The sequence below is a fragment of the Symphalangus syndactylus genome, chromosome X (assembly GCF_028878055.3).
Source record: "Symphalangus syndactylus isolate Jambi chromosome X, NHGRI_mSymSyn1-v2.1_pri, whole genome shotgun sequence".
NCBI classification, from domain to species: domain Eukaryota; kingdom Metazoa; phylum Chordata; class Mammalia; order Primates; family Hylobatidae; genus Symphalangus; species Symphalangus syndactylus.
The window spans coordinates 80629994-80639325 of record NC_072447.2 but is presented as its reverse complement, the minus strand read 5'-3'; positions in this window follow the sequence as shown (position 1 = coordinate 80639325).

Genomic DNA, 9332 nt, shown 5'->3' with positions numbered 1-9332 from the left:
CCAAGAGAACTGCTGTTAGTCTGATGGGCTTCCTTTTGTGGGTAACCCGACCTTTCTCTCTGGTTTCCCTTAACATATTTTCCTTCATTTCAACCTTGGTGAGTCTGACAATTATGTGTCTTGGGGTTGCTCTTCTTAAGGAGTATCTTTGTGGTGTTCTCTGTATTTCCTGAATTTGACTGTTGGCCTGCCTTGGTAGGTTAGGGAAGTTCTCCTGGATAATATCCTGAAGAGTGTTTTCTAACTTGGTTCCATTCTCCCCATCCCTTTCCGGTACACCAATCAAACGCAGATTTGGTCTTTTCACATAGTCTCATCTTTCTTGGAGGCTTTGTTCTTTTGTTTTCACTCTTTCTTCTCTAATCTTGTCTTCTCTCTTTATTTCAATAATTTGATGTTCAATAACTGATCTCCTTTCTTCCACTTGATTGAGTCAGTTATTGAAGCTTGTAAATGCATCACAAAGTTCTCGTGCCATGGTTTTCAGCTACATCAGGTCATTTAAGTTCTTCTCTACACTGTTTATTCTAGTTAGCCATTCATCTAACCTTTTTTCAAGGATTTTAGCTTCCTTGCGATAGGCTAGAACATGCTCCTTTAGCTCAGAGAAGTTTGTTATTACTGACCTTCTGAAGCCTACTTCTGTCAACTTGTTAAACTTATTCTCCATTCAGTTTTGTTCTGTTGCTGGTGAGGAGCTGCGATCCTTTAGAGGAGAAGAGGCACTCTGGTATTTGGAATTTTCAGCTTTTCCGTTCTGGTTTCTCCCTATCTTTGTGGTTTAATCTACCTTTGGTCTTTGATGTTGGTGGCCTACAGATGGGGTCTTGGTGTGGATGTCCTTTTTGTTGATGTTGATGCTATTCTTTTCTGTTTGTTACTTTTCCTTCTAACAGTCAGACTCCTCAGCTGCAGGTCTACTGGAGTTTGCTGGAGGTCCACTCCAGACCTTGTTTGCCTAGGTATCACCAGCGGGGACTGTGGAACAGCAAATATTGCTGCCTGATCCTTCCTCTGGAAGCTTCGTCCTAGAGGGGCACCTGCCTGCTTGAGGTGTCTGTTGGCCCCTACTGGGAGGTGTTTCCCAGTCAGACTCCCCGGGGTCAGGGACCCACTTGAGGAGGCAGTCAGTCCATTCTTGGAGCTTGAACGCCATGCTGAGATAACCACTCCTCTCTTCAGATCTGCCTGACAGGGATGTTTAAGTCTGCAGAAGCTGTCTGCTGCCTTTTGTTCAGATATGCCCTGCCCCCAGAGGTGGAATCTATAAAGACAGTAGGCCTTGCTGAGCTGCAGTGGGCTCTGCACAGTGTGTGATTCCCAGCCACTTTGTTTACACAGTAAGCTACTCAAGGCTCAGCAGTGGTGGAAGCCCCTCCCCCCGTCAAGCTGCAGCATAGCAGGTTGATCTTAGACTGCTGCGCTAGCAGTGAGCAAGGCTCTGTGGGCATGGGACCCACCGAGCCAGGCATGGGAGGGTATCTCCTGATCTGCCGGTTGCTGAGACCATGGGAAAAGTGCAGTATTTGGTCAGGAGTGTACTGTTTCTCCATGTACAGTCTGTCTCAGCTTCCTTTGGCTAGGAAAGGGAAATCCCCTGACCCCTTGTGCTTCCTGGGTGAGGCAATGCCCTGCCCTGCTTCAGTTCACCCCCAGTGGGCTATACCCACTGTTCACCCAGTCCCAATGAGATGAACCAGGCACCTCAGTTGGAAATGCAGAAATCACCCATCTTCTGCATCAATCTTGCTGGGAGCTGCAGACTGGAGCTGTTCCTATTAGGCCATCTTCCTAAGTCAGCATCTATTTATTTATTTTCTAAGACAGAGTCTCACTCTGTCACAAGCTGGTGTGCAGTGGCATGATCCCGGCTCACTGCCACATCCATCTCCCGGATTTAAGCAATTCTTTTGCCTCATAAGTAGCTGGGAATACAGGCAGGTACCACCACACCCAGCTTATTTTTGTACTTTTGGTAGAGACAGGGTTTCACCATGTTGGCCAGACTGGTCTCAAACTGCTGAACTCAAGAGATCTGCCTGACTCAGCCTCCCAAAATGCTGGGGTTACAGGCGTGGGCCACCTTGCCCAGCGCTACCTTTTGAACTGTTTAAAGGGATGGCTATTAAATGTTGGCCAGAAAGGAGAACATGGGATTATAAATCCTGGAACCAGTGAACTTCAGAGCAATAGCTAGAGTCTGGGAAAAAGTACAAAACAGTTTTGCTTTTTTCTTTCTTAAGTGGTAGAAGAAAACCATAGCGGGGGCAGAAAAAAGGTAAAAAGATCATGTTAATGTTCCAGAGGGTGACACAACATGATAGACCATAGGACAGGTGAAAAAAGTGCTGGGAAAAAAAATCAGAAAATTCATCTCGTTCTGCGGTTTTGGGCAGAAGTTATCCACTTCCGAAGTAGATGGTTCATTCTATAGTCTTGGATGGAATCTGGCCATTTTTGAAGTCAGCTGTTTCTAAAGAATTTTTAAGAATCCTCAGTTTGAGGTTCCCTAATGGAATGGGCTTCCAGTAGTCGGGACAAAATGATGTATTTTTTTTCTAATTGAGAAGTATGATTCCCAGATCTATTCCTTGTTGTTTTATTGTTGTGTCAGTTATTAGCAGTGTCTGATAAGGTCTTTTTCATTGAGGTTCAAGGGCAGTTTTCCTTTTATGTCACTTCCAGAAGACTAAATCTCCCAGTTACAGATCTTACAGAAGCTTCTTAGCTGCGGTTTTTGAAATGAAGCTTGTACTTGATGAAACACCTGGAAGCATCATATCATCTCTTGTATTCAGATACATTGACTGTAGTGTGGCAGAAAGTAGGACTGGAAGCAATTTCCAAATATGTGGGGCAGTCTGATAATTAACTCAGGAGTAGAGAACTTGCAGGTCCTGAGGGGGATTGATCTTATTGTCATCAAGGCCAATGGAAATAGTTCAGTGCTTGGACGTTTAAGGATACCTGAGAGCTTTGAAAATTCTAAGTTGAGAATTCCATTAGCTCTCTTTATTTTGTCTGCAGTCTGCGGATGATAAGGACAGTGGAGTTCCGAATAAAAGGTGTTAAATTATTCTTTAATAATAGTTCTAGCGAAATATGTGTCCATGTTACTGAAGAGATAAGTTGGAATTCTCCAGTTTTTGGATATCAAGTACTTTTAAAAATCATGACGGCCATAGCTGTTCAACTAAGAGAGTGCACCCACCCTAAGAACGAAAACCAATAACCAGAACATATTTAGGGATCGTTGCTGAAGGCACTTGTGGAAAATCCATTTGGAGGTGTTCAAAGAGGCCTTGAGGTTGTGGTTCTGTTCCATGTCTTGCCTGCATAGTCTTGCCAGGATTGTGTCATCAGCCGGTAGATATGCATTGGAAATTTTCTTGGCAATATTCTTAAAATTACTCAACTAATATTGAATGCCCCAATATCATGGCCAACTTATCTCTGCAATTGTGAGAAATATCAAGAAGCATTTTTTATTTAAACTCCACTTTTATTATGGCCATACCTCTAGGTGCAAGTAAAAGATGTCAAGGTTTTAAGATTTATATCCATTTTATAGGGCTTCCTGTAAGGAGAGAAAACAAAGTTTAGATATAGAGAAACATTTTGATAAACATACACACTAAAGAGAGTGACAGTGTGGCTGATTTGAGGACTTAAGCCCTAGACAATATTATCAAGCCACACGAATAAAGAGCTGGGATGTATTAATCCAAGTGATGGAAATGAAGATGGGACTGATTCCTATATTAAACAAAATGATCTCTCATTTAGGCAGCCAGGAAAAACAATCTCCTCATGAAGATTGATTCACATTTTGTTTTGTTTTTAGGGTACCTGTCAAATGAAAATCTGATTCATGTCAAAATGTCCCAAAAAAGGCCATAGCCATTTTCAAATTGGCCCTAGTGGAATTGTGTCAGTTAGGGACAAGTACACATGCTAACATTGTAATGAGAAAACATGAAGGAAACAGGTGCTTGTCCTGGAAGAAATGCAGTTTTAGATAGAATGACCCCATAAGAAACAACAGTCTATAAGCATGGCGCTTCTGTAACCTAGTGTCTGTGGAATTTGGTGCAAGGCCAGTTGTCACCCATCGGGGCCAGACAATAGCAGCTGTTTCTGGGCAAGTGAAACTGAACAAAGCAGTTTTGGCAAACTGACACAAACACAAGACTAAGGAAAAGGTCCTTAAAATGTTTTGATATGGTGACCTGAGGCAACATACGTCTGAAGAAAAATGGTCTTGGGAGATCCTCTGAGCTTCTCAGTCCAAGGCACTGGCTCGCAGACAGACTTACTGAGTTTATGCTTATCCTCCCCCACTCAGTAATCATTTTACAGACAAATGGCACTTAAGGTACTAAACAAGCAGACAGACCAAAAGAGCAGCTTTAGAAGGCCAGAAAGCAACTGCACCAAGGAACAACACAAATCTGACCAGTGAATCAAACAAATCCCAACAGACTGTATTCCTAGGAAACGGAAATAAACCCAATGATGGAGGGATTCAATAAATCCAACGATGAAGAGATTCAAAGCTTAATTCGGCATGAACTTTCTACCAGCCATGGGTAAGATGGCTTGAACAGGTAGAGACAACAAGGGGTCTCAGATATGCACACTCTTATTGAGTTGACGATTCAGATCCAGTACAGTGACAAGTTCAGCTGAATCCTGGCTGGAAACCCCGTTTGTGTAAATAACTTCCAGGCAACGACCAGCAGGATCTGATCAAAATATGACAAATAGAACTACCATACAACCCAGCAATCCCACTGCTGGGTATCTATCCAAAGGAAAAGAAATCAGTACATCAAAGGAATACCTGCACTCACATGTTTATAGCAGCACTATTCACAATAGCCAAGATATGGAATCAATCTAAGTGCCCATCAGTGGATGAATGGATGAAGAAATTGTGGTGTATACACACAACAGAATACTATCTGACCACAGAAAAAAATAAAATCACGTCATTTGCAGCAACGTGCATGGAACCGGAAGTCATCATGTTAAGTGAAATAAGCCAGGTGCTGAAAGACAAATTTCACATGTTCTCACTTGCACGTGGGAGCAAAAAAAGTTGATTTTAAGGACATACAGTATAGACTGATAGATACCAGAGACTGGAGAGATTGGGTAGGGTGGAAGGGGGTATGAAGAGAGGTTGGTTATGGATACCATCATACAGTTAGAAGAATGAAGTTCTAATGTTTGGATAGTGGATCAGGGCAACTATTCTTAAAACCAATACTGTTTACATTTCCAAGTAACTAGAAGAGAGGGGTTCAAATGATACCAACACATAAAATGATAACCACTGAAGGTGATGGGTACTCCAGTTACCCTGACTTGATCATTATACATTCTTTGCATGTAAAAAACACTCACATGTACCCACATGTATGTAAATTATTCCATGTCAGTAAAAGGGAAAAAAAAGAAAATATAGGAGACAATCTTTGTGATAATAGATTAGGCAAAAAATTCTTACGTCTGACACTAAAAGGATAAAGAAAGAAAAAACACCATAAAGAAAAAAACTGGTAAATTGGACTTTGTCAAAATTAAAAACTTTTGCTCTTGGAAAGACCCAAGTTAAGAGTGTGAAAAGACAGGGTGGAGCCAAGATGGCCGAATAGGAACAGCTCCGGTCTCCAGCTCCCAGCCCCAGCGACACAGAAGACGGGTGATTTCTGCATTTCTGCTTGAGGTACCGGTTTCATCTCACTAGGGAGTGCCTAACAGTGGGTTCAGGACAGTCGGTGAAGCGCACTGTGCGCGAGCCGAAGCAGGGCGAGGCATTGCCTCACTCGGGAAGCCCAAGGGGTCAGGGAGTTCCCTTTCCTAGTCAAAGAAAGGGGAAACAGACGGCACCTGGAATATCGGGTCAGTCCCGTCCTAATACTGCACTTTTCCAACGGGCCTGGAAAACGGCACACTAGGAGATTGTGTCCCACACCTGGCTCGGAGGGTCCTAAGCCCACGGAGTCTCGCTGATTGCTAGCACAGCAGTCTGAGATCACGCTGCAAGGCGGCAACGAGGCTGGGGGAGGGGCGCCCGCCATTGCCCAGGCTTGCTTAGGTAAACAAAGCAGCCAGGAAGCTCAAACTGGGTGGAGCCCACCACAGCTCAAGGAGGCCTGCCTGCCTCTGTAGGCTCCACCTCTGGGGGCAGGGCACAGACAACCAAAAACTCAGCGAGAACCTCCACAGCCTTAAATGTCCCTGTCTGACTGACAGCTTTGAAGAGAGTAGTGGTTCTCCCAGCACGCAGCTGGAGATCTGAGAACGGACAGACTGCCTCCTAAAGTGGGTCCCTCACCCCTGAGCAGCCTAACTGGGAGGCACCCCCCCAGTAGGGACAGACTGACACCTCATTCAACCGGGTACTCCTCTGAGACAAAACTTTCAGAGGAACTATCAGACAGCTGAATTTGTGGTCTCACGAAAATCCGCTGTTCTGCAGCCACCGGTGCTGACACCCAGCCAAACAGGGTCTGGAGTGGACCTCTAGTAAACTCCAACAGACCTGCAGCTGAGGGTCTTGTCTGGTAGAAGGAAAATTAACAAACAGAAAGGACATCCACACCAAAAACCCATCTGTACATCACCATCATCGAAGACAAAAAGTAGACAAAACCACAAAGATGGGGAAAAAACAGACCAAAAAAACTGGAAACTCTAAAAAACAGAGCACCTCTCCTCCTCCAAAGGAACGCAGTTCCTCACCAGCAACGGAACAAAGCTGGATGGAGGATGACTTTGATGAGTTGAGAGAAGAAGGCTTCAGACGATCAAACTACTCTGAGCTACGAGAGGAAATTCAAAACAATAGCAAAGAAGTTAAAAACTTTGAAAAAAAATTAGAAGAATGGATAACTAGAATAACCAATGGAGAGAAGGGCTTAAAGGAGATGATGGAGCTGAAAGCCAAGTTTCGAGAACTACGCGAAGAATGCAGAAGCCTCAGTAGCAGATGCGATCAACTGGAAGAAAGGGTATCACTGATAGAAGATGAAATGAATGAAATGAAGAGAGAAGGGAAGTTTAGAGAAAAAAGAATAAAAAGAAATGAACAAAGCCTCCAAGAAATTTGGGACTATGTGAAAAGACCAAACCTACGTCTGATTGGTGTACCTGAAAATGATGGGGAGAATGGAACCAAGTTGGAAAACACTCTGCAAGATATTATCCAGGAGAACTTCCCCAATCTAGCAAGGCAGGCCAGCATTCAGATTCAGGAAATACAGAGAACGCCACAAAGATACTCCTCGAGAAGGGCAACTCCAAGACACATAATTGTCAGATTCACCAAAGTTGAAATGAAGGAAAAAATGTTAAGGGCAGCCAGAGAGAAAGGTCGGGTTACCCACAAAGGGAAGCCCATCAGACTAACAGCTGATCTCTCAGCAGAAACTCTACAAGCCAGAAGAGAGTGGGGGCCGATATTCAACATTCTCAAAGAAAAGAATTTTCAACCCAGAATTTCCTTTCCCGCCAAACTAAGCTTCATAAGTGAAGGAGAAATAAAATACTTTACAGACAAGCAAACGCTGAGTGATTTTGTCACCACCAGGCCTGCCCTAAAAGAGCTCCTGAAGGAAGCACTAAACATGGAAAGGAACAACCGGTACCAGCCCCTGCAAAAACATGCCAAATTGTAAAGACCATCGAGGCTAGGAAGAAACTATAGCAACTAACGAGCAAAATAACCAACTAACATCATAATGACAGGATCAGATTCACACATAACAATATTCACATTAAATGTAAATGGGCTAAATGCTCCCATCAAAAGACACAGACTGGCAAACTGGATAAGGAGTCAGGACCCATCAGTGTGCTGTATTCAGGAAACCCATCTCACGTGCAGAGACACACATAGACTCAAAATAAAGGGATGGAGGAAGATCTATCAAGCAACTGGAAAACAAAAAAAGGCAGGGGTTGCAATCCTAGTCTCTGATAAAATAGACTTTAAACCAACAAAGATCAAAAGAGACAAAGAAGGCCATTACATAATGGTAAAGGGATCAATTCAACAAGAAGAGCTAACTGTCCTAAATATATATGCACCCAACGCAGGAGCACCCAGATTCATAAAGCAAGTCCCCAGTGACCTACAAAGGGACTTAAACTCCCACACAATAATAATGGGAGATTTTAACACCCCACTGTCAGCATTAGACAGATCAACGAGACAGAAAGTTAACAAGGATATCCAGGAATTGAACTCAGCTCTACATAAAGTGGACCTAATAGACATCTACAGAACTCTCCACCCCAAATCAACAGAATATACATTTTTTTCAGCACCACACCACACCTATTCCAAAATTGACCACATAGTTGGAAGTAAAGCTCTTCTCAGCAAATGTAAAAGAACAGAGATTACAACAAACTGTCTCTCAGACCACAGTGCAATCAAACTAGAACTCAGGATTAAGAAACTCACTCAAAACCGCTCAACTACATGGAAACTGAACAACCTGCTCCTGAATGACTATTGGGTACATAATGAAATGAAGGCAGAAATAAAGATGTTCTTTGAAACCAACGAGAACAAAGATACAACATACCAGAATCTCTGGGACACGTTCAAAGCAGTGTATAGAGGGAAATTTATAGCACTAAATGCCCACAAGAGAAAGCAGGAAAGATCCAAAATTGACACCCTAACATCACAATTAAAAGAACTAGAAAAGCAAGAGCAAACACATTCAAAAGCTAGCAGAAGGCTAGAAATAACTAAAATCAGAGCAGAACTGAAGGAAATAGAGACACAAAAAACCCTTCAAAAAATTAATGAATCCAGGAGCTGGTTTTTTGAAAAGATCAACAAAATTGATGGACCACTAGCAAGACTAATAAAGAAGAAAAGAGAGAAGAATCAAATAGATGCAATAAAAAACGAAAAAGGGGATATCACCACCGATCCCACAGAAATACAATCTACCATCAGAGAATACTACAAACACCTCTATGCAAATAAACTAGAAAATCTAGAAGAAATGGATAAATTCCTCGACAAATACACCCTCCCAAGACTAAACCAGGAAGAAGTTGAATCTCTGAATAGACCAATAACAGGTTCTGAAATTGTGGCAATAATCAATAGCTTACCAACCAAAAAGAGTCCAGGACCTGATGGATTCACAGCTGAATTCTACCAGAGGTACAAGGAGGAACTGGTACCATTCCTTCTGAAACTATTCCAATTGATAGAAAAAGAGGGAATCCTCCCTAACACATTTTACGAAGCCAGCATCGTCCTGATACCAAAACCTGGCAGAGACTTAACCAAAAAAGAG